Source organism: Neodiprion virginianus, chromosome 2, assembly GCF_021901495.1.
Source record: "Neodiprion virginianus isolate iyNeoVirg1 chromosome 2, iyNeoVirg1.1, whole genome shotgun sequence".
Lineage (NCBI taxonomy): Eukaryota > Metazoa > Arthropoda > Insecta > Hymenoptera > Diprionidae > Neodiprion > Neodiprion virginianus.
In genome coordinates this window covers 9229639-9243878 of record NC_060878.1, presented here as the reverse complement: position 1 = coordinate 9243878, position 14240 = coordinate 9229639, and the positions used below count along the sequence as shown (strand labels likewise).

Genomic DNA, 14240 nt, shown 5'->3' with positions numbered 1-14240 from the left:
GTCTCTGAATGGTGAAAAGTTACGAGAATAATTAATTGGATGAGTTTCGTAGCTTACACATGGTTTTATCACCCTTTCTTTGTCAGTGAAACTATTCTACCGTTGATAGAATCGGAAGACCCGTTTCCTGGGGTTCGCAGGCCAGTTCGAAGCCTTATAAAAATGCTCGCGAAGGAGGATTAGATTTGTGTAGATGTTTGTATGCGCGACGAGCATTTGAAGTAAAAGAGGAAAAGAATGAAAGTGTAAAAATAAAGGTACACAACCCTCAGCACGCAGTTGTAACGCATCCGCGGGACGCGTTATACGCGGCAGGGTGGCGTTTGTACATCCCTTATAGTGGGCATTAATGTCCCCCCCCCCCCCCCCCCCGTAACTTTTATTGTAGCATCATAAGGCAGACGTTAGTTTAATTCGCATTACGCCCTTCATAAATCCGGCAGATTCGTTTGGGGGTTGAGGGAGGGAACCGCGCTGGCGTGTATAAAGTAAAGTGTACCTCCTGCACGGTTAGTTGAACGAGGGGAAACCAGCCCTGCAGAGCCCCTCAGCTTTCCTCCGATTTCGAGACAGTTTTTGCTGAAACATCGCGCCAGTGATCCGGCATTTTCCAGGCCGCTTGGTTTATCGGCACGCCTGATCCCTCTGTTCGTACCGCAGTGTTACAAGCCCCTGGGCCCCGTGCAATCGATGTTTCCTCTCTCTTCTCCTCTCCGCTCCTCTCCTCTCCTCTCCTCACCGCTCCTCTTTCTCCTTTTACCCCTATTTTCTCCACCCCCTTTCAGGAGTTTTCGTATCAGTATCTCTACCCGGGTTCGACTACCTTCCGGACAACCTGGGAGAGATTTTCACAACAAATTTCACTGCACGCCCCGAACGAAAACTCGATTTACAATTTATTTCTAAGTGATTTTTTTTGATTTTCTTACTTCACAGTTTCTCAACGCACCCCGTCAGCTCTTCTTCATACATCCACAACACGTGTCGTCTGGACTTCTTTCGGGTTTCCAAAACTTTGTTCTAGCTTATATCGCAGACTTGGGAGGTTTGGATAATATCGATAATACTTTCCTTGCTGTGACACGGTGAATTCTAGTGTGTGTAGGTATAGATATATAACACGTATCGTTCTCAGATATTTCGAAACTTGTGTTATACACGCGAAACAAAACTCAAGAGAGAACATTTTTTTTTTCTTTTCTTTTCATTTCTTTTACTCGATTTATTATTTATTTTCTCTTTTCGAAGTCTTGCTGGTGCGATGTTAGCGTTTGGGTTATAAGTATTTAGTCTGATCCACTCTTACCTATGCCCATCCTTCTATCACTGGATATTTCGTTCCTTTCTGTTATACTTTTCGATACAACTTCCAATTCAGCTTCCAATTCAATCGTTTTGTCCTTATTTGACGACTTCGTTCAGCGAGAAAGAATGTAGCAGTTCTTCTGCACTTCCGAATTGGTTGATTAAATCAATTGAAACATTCAGTTGCAAGAATTATTTTCCCAAAGTAATCAAATGATGAAAAATTGAAAGTCAACTTGATGAACAAATCGAGTTTATTTTCACACCATAGAGGCTTGATATATCTGAAGAGATAGACACCCTAACGACTGAAATTCTTAAATCAAAGGTCGAGACATGAACTTGACGATAATTCATCGTTACTCGTGAATGGTAATTTATTCACTTCCGTGCAACTTCCATTATATATATATTTTTTTTTATTATGAAGAAGTTAAGTTTTGGATCAGAATAAAGCTTTACCTTCACTCTGCTTATTGCTTTATCTCGTTGGAGTTCAAAGAATAGGGCATGATAAAATAATAAGCTATAAATTAACTGATTTTGGTAATTTTCTCAATACTTTTAAGAATATTTGTTTATATTACATAATTGCCAAAAATACATCCAGACTTATTCTAATTATTTTCTTACATAGTAATTCCTCTCTCGAACCATTAAACGGAATTATTTGTCCCACAGCTGGGAATATAATGACAAAGTTGACAGGATAAACGCGCGCCCGTTCCGCAGTTAGATCTCGGTAAAACTTATCGACGTTTTCCGTTCGGTAATGGTTGTGGCTACGATGCATTCTGCAGTACGAGAGGGGTTGGTTAGTCGTCTGGGATTTAAAGGGCGTGCAAAGCATTTTATGCGTCCGGCGCGTCGCGTCGGTTCCTATACGAATTCGATTTCACCCCGGTTCTCCGACCCGCCGTACTTCCGGCTGGCGAATCGGCGCAAACATATTTCGGGATTGCGGCACTCTAGCGGTATCCGGTTAGCCGGCTAGCTGGCTCTATGATATATACATTCTCTCACTCTCCAGCTTTCTCCTCCACACATGTAACGGAGAAAAGGGAAAATAAATTCTACTACAAAATGGACCTCAGATTGCCTTCGCCACGCGTCGGTGATCACCGATTGTCGCGACGTCTCGCCTCCGCGGATCGACAGGCATCGCGATTACTCCGCGGGACTCACCCTCTCGTTTTTACCCTCAACATCCATCTTTAAACCCACGTAAGTACGTGTCCTCTATCCATATCCGACGATTCCGGTAATCCAGTATCGCATTCTAAATCACACAGTGCTTGGACATCGTCTCAAAGTCTCCGCTATTGTCCGACTCACGCAAAACTACACCCCATTCGGGGTTTAAATCGGGATCAATAAGCCGAAACCGATTAATCCTTGTACTTTGTTTCCTCTTCGCACGAGGTATTCAACGCGACTATTCATTTTTCATGCAAAAAGAATTAATATGCTTCGAATGTTTTCACCCCTATTTATTTAATCCCGTTACAAATGGTCTGAGTAAAACGTGACTCGATCTGTGTCACTTCCCCCGATTCGAAGCGTGATGTGTAACGATTAGACTGGTTTTACCCACACATTACACGTGTATGGGTACCATGATTTCACCGTCCGGCATCGAGATCCGAGTATTCCGAGTCGCTGCTGCACCAAGCGTTGAGATATTATGAATACGGAAAGGGTTAAACGGTCGCAATTGTAATATTCCGTGGTGTAAACAGCTCGTGACGACAAATTTAATAGATCGCGTGTCTTATACTCCTGTGTCAGGCCATACAAGCCGGTGCTGCAGGGTGTCGGGTATTTCGCCGGAAGATTCGATATTTCACCGGTGTCGGCGGCGCCCTAAGTAGTAAACCCTTCGAGCCCGGCTCTGCTCTGGCTAATGTAAGATATACCTACACTATAAAGTTAGTTCCTCGCGAGCGTCTACAGATTGCGGTACATAAACGCTACTTCGCTACTTGGTCGGCTGGTCTATCGCACAGCTACAAGCATCGCAGTCTTATGCGACTCGCGTGACAGAGTCGCGTGACTTATGCTTTTACTACCCCTTTTCTCCGTTTGCTCAATGCTTCTCTAATTTTTCAAACGTTATACCAAACTACCGGTAAGGCTTGTCGGACACGGCTCGAGCTTCCTGTTTTTCCCGTTTCCTCTTTTCTTCTCTCTGTATAACGTTCGCTATATCGCGATTGCTTCCAAATTGACTGATTCTTGAATTAGAATTTTTCAAAACTTGCAACTAAACGCGTCCATATCGGCTGACACATCCACCCAGCTCTTTCGTATAAGCCAGTGGTCGCCCAACTTTGAAGCCACTGAGCAACCGTAATGTTCGTAAAGCTACCAAAAGAAATCAGAACAAAAATAATATTTCTTTCTCGGTCATACATTTATTTATTACCTGTGAACATACGTTTCTAGTAAATATTACAAAAACTTGAATAAAATTGTTTATATTGTAAAGAATTTACCAACAAAGTGTAAGAACAACATTTTTTTCATCTGACTAATTATGTTTCATGAGAAACATGGCACTCTTTTTTGTCATTAATAGTGTTTTTAATGTGAGGTGAGTAGATCGCAGGTGCCATTCGAATGCAGTTCACCAAATGTACATCGGTTAATCTGTTTTCGTGAGTCATTGGCCTGAGCTGAGTAGTTCAACTTCAGGTCAGCCAACCTGAGCATGATCACGATCTACTTCAAATTTCCTCGCGTGGCTCGCGATCGACGGGACGGTTTGGCGATCTGTGGTCTAAGCTGTGTTCGAAAAGTGGTAAAAAGGGATCCCTACATTATCGACCGACGATAAGTCGCGACTTACCCTCGGAGGATTTGAATGTCATTAGAAAAATTAATCTCACCGAAGAATGGATGAGTTGGGGTGAATGGGCGACGGGCATTTTACCGGGTGTTCACCACGTATACCGTTGGAGATACATACAAGTGCACTAGTAACCAACTCTGTAAACTGGGATGTAATCGTTGTAAGCCTGTCGGAATAATAATTGGTACAAATGTAACCATTGGACCGAAACGAGTAGTGGGAATGCGTATGTATACGGCATGACGGTACCTCTTAACCCGAAGGTTCTGCGGCGTGCGAAATTCAGGCTCGCGGTCAAGGGACCGCACGGACCACACACAAATATTCACGGCTTATAGACGTAAGCTCCTCTCTTCTCCGTCCGCGATTTCAGCCCTGTTCTTCCTTCCTTCTCTCATCCTCTTCAGGGACGGCTAGACCGCGACGGCCGCCGCGTCGTGGTTTCGACCTCTCACTCCCTGTTCCCTTCCACTTCCACCCTCCTCGCGTGGGCAAGCAGACGACGCGTTTCTGCCGCGGTGATACATCAACGTCATAACGGACTCCCATAAATCCAGCTAGCACGCGCCTCCTCTTTTCCTTAAGCCCAGCACCGCGGACCACCTCGCGTTTCCACTCGTACGGAGCTCCGCAAGGGTTTTCTCCGTCGTTGCCGACCACCAAAATCCACTTTCGTTCACTGCCTCCCCCCACCCCCTCTTTGGAGTGCCCCTCCGTCACCCTCCCAAATCCACTAGAAATCCTTCTGTATCTTGCCCGCTATCCTCGCTTATCCCCCTTCCAACGCTTACCCGGATATGTAACGAAACCTTCCGGGTTCCATGCGCGATCTTAACGAGCGGACATAGGTGTGCGTATAAATCCCACCCCAGTAGTCTATGTCGGTATTCTTTTATCCGATGTACGCAACACGTCTGGTGGATTATTGTAAGGAGTTGAATGTACTTCACCTTCTGGCAACGACGTCCATCGACTTCACGGATCACGACTTTGGGTTTGTATCATAATGTGGCCGTTAAGACCCGTTTACATCCTCGTTTTCTCGTGGGTCATATAGTCCGCGATGTCCACCACTTACGATCTGCGGATTGATCGTCATCCACCTTATCTTGGCAAGTGAAATGTCTTCGGATGAGCGGTTCACCCCATTGTCGTATAAACCGCGGTATAAACGAACGGCGTTATTCGTTATTGCTCGTTATATGCGGACATGGGTCGTCGTTACTTCAACTTTTGTAGCCAGTTGCATAAACTACTCCATCAATGATCTATGTGTAACTTGTATGCGTCCATAAATACCTGACAAAGTGAATTTTGTTGTTATTGTTTCAGGCCTGACAATTTCAAGACGGCAAGAATTGAACAGATGTCGTCAATTGCTTGAACCGAAGAAAATTTTCTCATTCTGGTTGCAGAATAATTTACCTCGGTGTGACCGACGATGGCGAGTGTAAAAGGGTAAGTACAAACCAGTGCGAAACAGCACGGAGTACGAAAGAATATTAAGTACTACACACTTTCGGGGTGCCGAGTTTTAAACCTTTTTAATATGCAAACGGACGGCTCTCAGCGTGTTATAATACCTTCAAACATATATCTCTTCCTCCCCCTTACACACTCTGTCCGCATTTTTATGCTCGTCGCCGATTCAACGCCCCCGCTGCTATATGAGCGTTGTTTTTTATTATAGTTTCTATGGGAATGGGTATAAAACACAGGTAAACGTAATCTGCCGCGTGGTGATTGACCGTGTTAAAATCGACTAAAACTGGCCAGTGTGGACTACTTTGTGACACGAAACAATCGTTGCGATCAATACGAAAATTCGATATCAGATGATGTGTAGTACAACATCAACATCAGATTGTAATCTATAGCAGTCCACGCCGTATTTTTCTTACAGCCTGCTACATAATTTCCTTTCCCCGTGCTACATGTGCATATTGTGCGATGATCAATCTCTCTCCGTCTTGTTTCTCCGTTAAGAACATTTTATTTCTGAAATCCCATTGAATTAAGGCATGACTGTCTTCGAATTAGACGGAGTCGAGCCGAAGACATGAAATATTCGAATTCCCAAACGGAGTATATCCTCCAACCGCCGGTATCGCTGCCCTGGTGTAGCTCAACAACAATTCCGCTTAGCAAGCCGCGAGGATCGCGAGCGCGGTGTTACAGGGAGGATGGAGGATTTGGGGGAGAAAGAAGAGGGACGCGAGGCAATGGCGGTGTCACGGGGGCGTCGCGGGGGCTGACGGGGAGTCTGGTTGGTGATGCATTGCGCGGACTCCCCGCGGGTGGGGTCACGTGACGCGGCCTCCTCACCCCCCCAACCCCCCAAACTCCCACGTCCCCCACAACCTACGACGTGGTGTCCTCATTGATCGCTCCCCGGAGGAGCGTCGGACACGCTGCGTGCCACCGCCTCGCATCCCGCCACCCTCCTCCGCCTCTTTCTTCTCACCCCATGCAGGGGTGGTAGCATCGTCTTTGAACCTCTTTTACCCGCGTCTTTGATATCCGAGGGACAACGTCGATCAATCTCAAAATTAGACTATAAGCTGAATTAGACTATACGTATAGGTTCGATCGCTTATGCGATTGCAGCGGAGTTTTTTCTTTCGTTCGTGGCACTGTTTTTTATCAATTTAGGGTTCAAAGTCTGTTTTTACTGTCGTAAAAGCATGGGGGAAGAAAAAATAAACGTAACTAGTGTACCAGCACGAATATTTCGCAGTGCAGTAACTCCAACTGATATGGTTAAATCTGGATGAATTTTGGTAAAATCTCATTAAATAAGTTTTAAACTTTAATTGTTGTATAGATTTTGTTAAACAGTAATGCCAGCATGGTATAGATAATTTTGTCCACGTAGCGTGTTCGGTTCATTTGTGTTAACCGTCATCTATGATTCAAAATTTAGATGCATTTATCGTAAACGATAAAAATTACGCCAATCCTTTGTATCAACGAATGATTTTCGGACGCTCAATAATAATTAGTCAGTGAACGATTAATTCTTATCGTTCGTCTTGTATCTTGCATAGTTCGTAGAAAATATTATTTCTATACGCGATTTCATTCCATGTGACCGTTTATCGTGAAATAACGATATTTATAATGATATCCGAGCAATCTTTTGCAGAGGCTTATTGAGGGCAGCTCACTCTTTCATTAAAGTAACATTCATAAAATGACCTATTCTCACGTATACAACGATGATACCTACGGGATAAAACATATGGCGGGGCATGGGGAGAATAGTAGGTAAGATTTTATCAGGCAATGCATGCTACCGCCGTCTGACTAGCGACTGACGTTACTACTGGCCGTTGCAGAGCTCCGCTTTATCGGCGGACTGCATTATTGTAGATATATTGCATTACAATGACGCTGTAATTATACATTTGCAATGATTAATTGAACGGAAATATTCTCTACGCGTCTGTGATGATTTTAACGCGTAGTGAAGTATATACCTGTACATATAAAGCATCGGATTGAAATACCGCCCAAAGCTTTGTTTGCGGTTGAGACGAGGGTGACGAAATTTATGAAAATTAATTCCAACTCATCCGTCGGCGAGTCGATTGCCGACTGATAACCGCGGACATGTCCTGCCTAACCCAACAAGGCGGCACCGTCTCTTTGCGAGTTCACGAACGTTTTCATCGATGTTGAGCACCCAAAGTAATTAGTAAATTATATTTGAACTTGTAATACTCCACCAGCTTTGCGTGTACCGACGACAACGGCGCGGCTTCCAGAAGCAGCAGCGGTAGCACGAGGTACTTACTCCTCGTCCTCCTTCGGCTACTTCGGCTTCCTCTTCCTCTTCTTTCTTCGCTTTCTCTCTCTCTCTGTTTTTCTCATATACGTACGTGTATCTCATCTCTTCTCTCAGCGGCCGACCACTCGCCAGAATTTGTTCGATGTAATTATGAAAATGTTGTTTATTTTACAGTGGGTGGCTTAGGTATACCTAAGGCTGCAGATATGCTCGTTCTCTCTACTGCGCTCAGTTCCCTTGTCGCGTATAGTAATTTGTATTTTGTTTATTACCATGCTCGCACATTCAACACACTTTTCAGAGCATCATTTTAATTCTATGTGTGATTGCGTGTGTGTATGTGTGTGTGTGTGTGTCTGTGTTTGTATAACCGCTAACTCGGTGCAGGGACTCTGTTTTTATTTTTATCCCTGGTTCCACTCAGTTTTAATTAGTCACGGAGTTACGTTTCGCGCTTTTTTATTTCCGTGAATTGGGTATACATGCTAACTTCTTTCTTACTCCAAACATGCGGTAGCTCTGTTTAAGCGTAATAAAAAATCAAAACTTCTCCGATCGTTAAGTCAAAGCAAGCGGGTGACCGGACAGTTATCGCTAAAAAGATACCGCATTTTTTGTGCTAAATGGATAATTTCATTCGGTAAAGTCTTTTGACACAAAATCGTGAGAATCAATCAGATAACTAATGCAAAATATAATGTGCGACAATTTTAGAAGTAAGAAAACGAGATTCAAACGAAATTTCCAATCTGTCAACAGTTTTAATTTGGCAAAAAAATTAAGTTTGTGGCAAACTTTGTGTCTTCATTATTTTCGATCGGAAGTAGATCAATTTTTGGAAATTCAGTTCCTAGCATTGATATTCTCCTAATTGCAAAAACTATAAGTTTCAGGAACGTACAAATTTTTTGAAACAGTTAAAAAATAGGGCTATTACAAAATTTCAGGGTCTATGATTTTGAAATGTCTCCAAACCGTTGGTATTTAATATTGTGAAAAGTTGTACGGGGGAAAAATCTTGCGAGCTTGATCATGAAACTTTGTACCGCAGTAGTTTGAACTAACGTAATAAAATAACGAGCTACAATATCTCGAGTGTCGGTACGGGAACTGAGGAAGGCTGCTGTAGCGAGATTTTTGCCAAGAAAACCTCCCGCGAATATTGTACCCGGGAATTGGAATTTCCTGCGGTTCTTTTGTCATGCAAAATGGCGAGGTGGTGTCCGCTAGGTGGTGTCTTTGAGAATTAAGTAGTTATACGACGCTTTCAAAGGAGGGTAGCTCGCTAAGCCCTCGCGCCGATCCTCCCTCTCTCTCTTTCTTTCTCTCGTTTTCTCTCTCTCTCTCCCTCTCTGTCTCTCTCTCTCTCTCTCTTCTCTCGTTTCGTCACCGGGTTCCTCAGGCCTCGGCCTGAGCTGAGCTCAGTGAAGGCTTCTTTATCCTCGAAGAACTCTTTGAACCGCGGTGGTTCTTGCCTCAGCTCTGAGATTATTAAAAGGGTGAACAAGTCCGGGGGCGGTTTTAATATATTTTGATTAATAGGATTAGAACTTTCGAATTTAATACCACTTCGCCGTTATTAGGCGACTTGCTGAAGTAACGATTATCTCGATGAAAATTTCAACCCTTATACCTCCCTGCAACGAATTCAAACCAACTATACGTTTACCTCAATCTTAGAACTGTATACGAGTATTATTATATATACATATATACGACGGTAAGTTTGCTTAGAAATGTCTTTTTCACCGAGCTAGCTTATAATAATTTGCGAAAGAGAGCGAGATATAGTGTGTGTGTGTGTGTGTGTGTGTGTGTGTGTTGATATTATACGACAAACCGCCGCGTCGTCGAAAGTACGGGCAAGTTTTTAAAATAAACCCATTCTACTCGAATTAATGTTGTGAAAATCCCGACGATAACGTTCTTGGTATAGAACAACAAAGAAAAAAAGTGTGATAAAAATAATGGAGAAAATTTTCCGAGAATTATATTGCTTATCGTTGTTCTCTCTCTCTCTCTCCGGGGAATCCAATAATTACCAAAGTCGGTTAATCTTTTTCGATTCGCGTGTATCGTTTCGTTTTTGGAACGTTTTTTTTTTTTTTTTTTTTTCATCTTCAGCGGCCAGCTTCCAAATTGAAATCTAATAAATCGCGTGTCTCGTGCTGAGAGGTGAGATCGCCGTATGATATTGATCCAGTTTTCGTTACTCCATTAGGAATTCTTTTATCCTTTTTGTCTTTCCCCGTACATATCACACTACGATATGAGATAAGAGTAAAAAAAAACTTTCTCGCGTATCACACGTGTGGGATTGAATTATTTTTCCGCGGTTGACTTTGAGCCTCCCGGCTCACGGCTCCGTATTAAAAAACTGTTAATATTCGTGCTACGAAAGGGATCCGGTCCGCTGGGGAAAGTTTGATGTATTTTTTATGTATGCAAATTAATTCCGCCGCTTTTGTAATTCCATAAATTCTGTGTTCGTCAGAAGTGCGTGACAGGCGGGCGCACCGTGCAGACGCGGTGCCGGGTGCTGCGGCACCGAGTTCCGAGCAAAACGGGCGAGTGTCGCCGGGGGTTGACGGGGGTGGGAATTGCCGGCTCGAAGGGCGGCGTGAGGCGCCGGGTGGGGGCGGGGGGGGTGGGGGAGGAGGAGGAGGAGGAGGAGAGGAGTACAAGAATAATTGAAGACGAGTTTCCTTCGGTACGAAGACGCGGAGGTTGTTGATGGAGGCAGCACCAGATGTTATCTTCCGTCTTCGAGGGTGCGCGGCGTCGTCAACTTTTAGACAATGCGCGGTAGAGACTTTTGAGCGAGAGATATGAAACTCTTGTCAACTGTCGTGGCGGCGGCGTCTCTGCCGAGAGACGCAGTCTCGCCCCGTGTTGCAGATTATTAAAATGGAAATTTGTTGACAAAGTATTTTTCGAATTTCATGCCTTTGTACGTTGTACGTGATTCTTATTCACGCGAGATATTTCTCGCTACTTACGCTGTCGATTTTTGACGATGCAAGGGATTTTGCGGAGTTGTATTATTGAGGTGTTTATGTAAGTTTCGTCGATTTTGGTCAAAATATATTTATTTTCTTTTCGCAATGACTGTAAATGTTTTGTTTGACTTACTGACTAGTTTAATTTGTGCGGATACATTTGCTTGCTGAGATTGTTCCTTGTACGACTCACATGATTGTTATCGCTGTTAGACATGGCGAATTATAAAATACTTTATCGAAACAAGACATGTGATACCTCGTGAAAGATATATACAAGTTAGAAATTACAAAATTATTGACTGTATGAATGGATTTCGTCTACAGGAATGAACAATTGTTCTTTCTTCGGATCAAATCTGTGTATTTTCATTCTTCGAAATGACTGTGAATTGTAAAAACCGAGCAGATAAGGGACAGATTTCTAGTTTCGCAGAACTTTATAGGACTCGAAGTTATAGTTGTGGTACGTGGTTTTGTTGTATGAAAGAAGGGAAGATGTAGCGCTGATTCGACAACGCGGCTGGGATCATTATAATCCATGCGAAAAGGACGCGTCGCGGAGCGATTGTTGCGAAGCGATATCAATGCCGATGAGGTTGTAGTTATTATGACGCGATGGCCGTTGTTGTCGAGTCGTCGCAATGAAAGTGAAAAAGAAACGAAAGCGACAAAAGGGAAGCGATTGCGACCATTCGGCTCGAAGAAGGCGTCGGAGAGTTAGCGTCCGGAATTATTTGATCTTGCGATAAGATGGGGGTGAGTGAGAGAAGGCAGGACGAAGGCGAGAAGGATAAGGGCAAGAGAGGAGAAGGAGAGGCAGACGGTGAGTCTGACCTGCGAGAAGCAGACGCCTGCACTGCCGGGCACGAGTGAACAAGCGTTTATTGACGCTATCTTCCGCGTAAATTGAATCAAAGAAACGAAATGAGTATGAGAGAGAGAGAGAGAGAGGAGCAGGCTCCGCACCGGCATTCCCGGAGTTAAAATGGGCTTTTAATCAATGTCCCTCCCCCCTAACTACAACCCATGAGATAAACGACCGGAAATGACGCGCTGATAAGAAAATTGCTTAGCCAACTTGGCAGTTTATCCGCGACTGTCGCAGTTCCAGGAAAATTGCCTGAGAATCCGTTATCAAAAGGGGATGCCGCAGTGTCAGTCGGCTTTTCACGGGCTCGCGTATATATATATATATATAACCGACCAGACGAAGAAGCCAATTCAGACCGTGCCTCAGACGGATTCAATGCTTTCAACGGTAAATGCGCGTAGCTCAACGTTGAAAATATATCCTCCTGAATGAATTGAACAAATTATCCCCATCTTTTTTTCCACCGCTCTACGTGCAGAGACGATTCTTATATACCAGTTCGCTTATGAGCCTCAGCCTTTACGCTTTAATTGGCGGTCAATTAGTGCCGTACACACTGTAGGTATATTTTATATAATGTATACCCTGAGATACCGTATAGTTCTCCCAATTATACGTCAATTAATTATTGCCAATTTATAGTCCACCCGGCGATCTGGCAGACTATTGAGAAAATTGATCCCACTCGGGTAAAGCGAAGCGCATAACTTGATCGGTGAGATCGCTAATAAGTGCAAAACTGCGGTGTAAGGATAAGGGGCAGGTGACGGTTATCGAATAACGATTCAACCGTCGTCGTGCGCTTTGAGGCAACCTTAAATATCGAAAAGTATTTTTCATCGTTTCGAATAATTATTAGTGTTTTGCGAAAAAGCACGATTATCGCGGATGAGGGAATCCTATTATTTTGCAATTATACGTAGACGCATGTGAGACAATCCACCCCAAAACGATCTACGTATGTATTTTATTTATTTTCAAGTGTATTTAAGAGTGTACAAATAAATCATCTTTCACCAAGTTTTAGATTTTTTTGGATCACGGGTTCGATTTTTACTCCTCCGAAAAATATAAGAACCCGATTTTCGAATGAATAGCCCTGATCGATTGGCTTTAAATTTTTTTCATGAATTTTTTGTTAAAAAACGAATATCTTGAGACCAAGATGTATTCTAAAAGTAAAAATTTATATTTTATACATTTTTTTTCACTTTTCGATGACTCGTTTCGATCACTTGTAATATCTAAACCAAAATCTTGCCCACTTTCATCTCGGTCGTGAAAACTATTTAAATCCAATTGATTAGGTTCCAATCTATTCGTTAGAATATTCGATTTTCGTGTTTCTGGGGGCAGTAAAAGTATAATCGGTGATACGAAAAATCTAAAACCCGATGAAAGACGTTTTTTTTTTCACACTCTGAACCATACTTAAAAATATAAACAAAATAAAAAAAAAAAAAACGCCGATGGTTAGGTTCGTACGTAGGTCGGTTTTCCGTGGAATGCCTCATATACACCTATAATGCAAAATGATCGGCAACGAATTCTCGCAGGCTGCGTTCTACCGTCTTGCGTGCAAACGACTGAAACGCACGATAGGCACGAAGTGCATGGTCCCTCTGCAGGTGCTTCTGCAAGGCTCTCCTTATCAGTCGACGGCATGTGCCCGGCGTCGGGACGGTTTCCGTCCCAGTAATACTGCACCGCCGGGTTGATTTTTACCTAAAAAGTGCGTGTTTCTTCATCGCATGAGTGTGTGTGTGTGCGTGTGTGTGTGTAGAATACCGATGAACCGTGCAGGACTCATTCAGCCCCGTTCATAGACTCAACCAACCGACTTCGATAACGAGCTAATGGAGGGTGCTCCTCTTATTCTCGATTCCCGATCGTCTCGATAACGATCCCCGCATATTCTCCTTTCTCTCATCTCTGTCTTTCGTTCCGTGTTTCTTTCTACGGATAGAATTGAAAAGTAACAGGCAAAGGGGGACGAGAGTAGAGAAGCGAAGAAACGAGATACACGAAAGAAAAGGAGGAACGACGGAAAGAAGGAGACAAAAGTTGTGTAGGTGGTGTGGCTGTTGACGCGAGGAAGAAGCACACGAGGTGCCTTGACTCGGCTCGGTTCTGCTGCATGGGAATTAATGTATTCTTAATGTATAACCCACGGGTAAAGAGGCCAAGATTCGAGCGGAGATAGGCGGACAGATATTAACATATCATTTACCGAACAACTTGTTAAAATAGCGCACATTGTTATCGTGAATAGTAGTATACAGGAAACTATTATTATGTAGGTTGTTATAACTGCCGGGCAGGTATAACTAACTATCTTTCTCTTTCTTGCTTGTTCGTTCTTCAAGCCGGCCTGCAGTGAGAAATCCCCTTCGTTGTTTCAACGATATTCAAACGCACAAC

The 14240-nt window shown here is 43.5% G+C and overlaps 1 protein-coding gene and 1 long non-coding RNA gene across 2 annotated transcripts in view; one reads left to right on the top strand and one right to left on the bottom strand.

Moving 5' to 3' along the window:
• Positions 1–14240, bottom strand: part of LOC124297460 (N-acetylgalactosamine kinase) — a 73964-nt gene that overhangs the window by 24524 nt on the left and 35200 nt on the right. The window lies entirely within an intron of this gene.
• LOC124297463 (uncharacterized) overlaps positions 5506–14240 on the top strand; it is an 89370-nt gene continuing 80635 nt past the window's right edge. The window contains exon 1 of the long non-coding RNA XR_006906616.1: positions 5506–5614. This is a non-coding gene — a long non-coding RNA (uncharacterized LOC124297463). The remainder of the gene's footprint in view (positions 5615–14240) is intronic.